Source organism: Odontomachus brunneus, unplaced genomic scaffold (assembly GCF_010583005.1).
Source record: "Odontomachus brunneus isolate Ranch 3 - 2012 unplaced genomic scaffold, Obru_v1 Obru_scaffold_172, whole genome shotgun sequence".
NCBI lineage: Eukaryota > Metazoa > Arthropoda > Insecta > Hymenoptera > Formicidae > Odontomachus > Odontomachus brunneus.
Window position 1 is genome coordinate 601,479 of NW_022639622.1, and position 322 is coordinate 601,800.

The following is a 322-nucleotide window of genomic DNA, read 5'->3' on the forward strand; positions in this document are numbered from 1 at the left end:
AGCTCATAGTGGATGATTCCCTGCCAATCCCACCAAACACACAGCAAAGCCTTCCTGACCGTCAATCCTGGTTTGACCACCGTTTGCGCCGGCTCACCACGACGGCGTTTCGACCACGACCGTTTTCGCTTGACGTTGTCGTAAGTGACCCACTTTTCATCACCAGTCACCATCCGTTGCAGAAATGGGTCGATTTTGTTGCGATTCAACAACGATTTGCAGATTGAAATTCGGTCCATGAGGTTTTTTTGCGTTAACTCGTGTGGCACCCATACATCGAGCTTCTTTTTGTATCTAGCCTTATTCAAGTGGTTCCAAACGG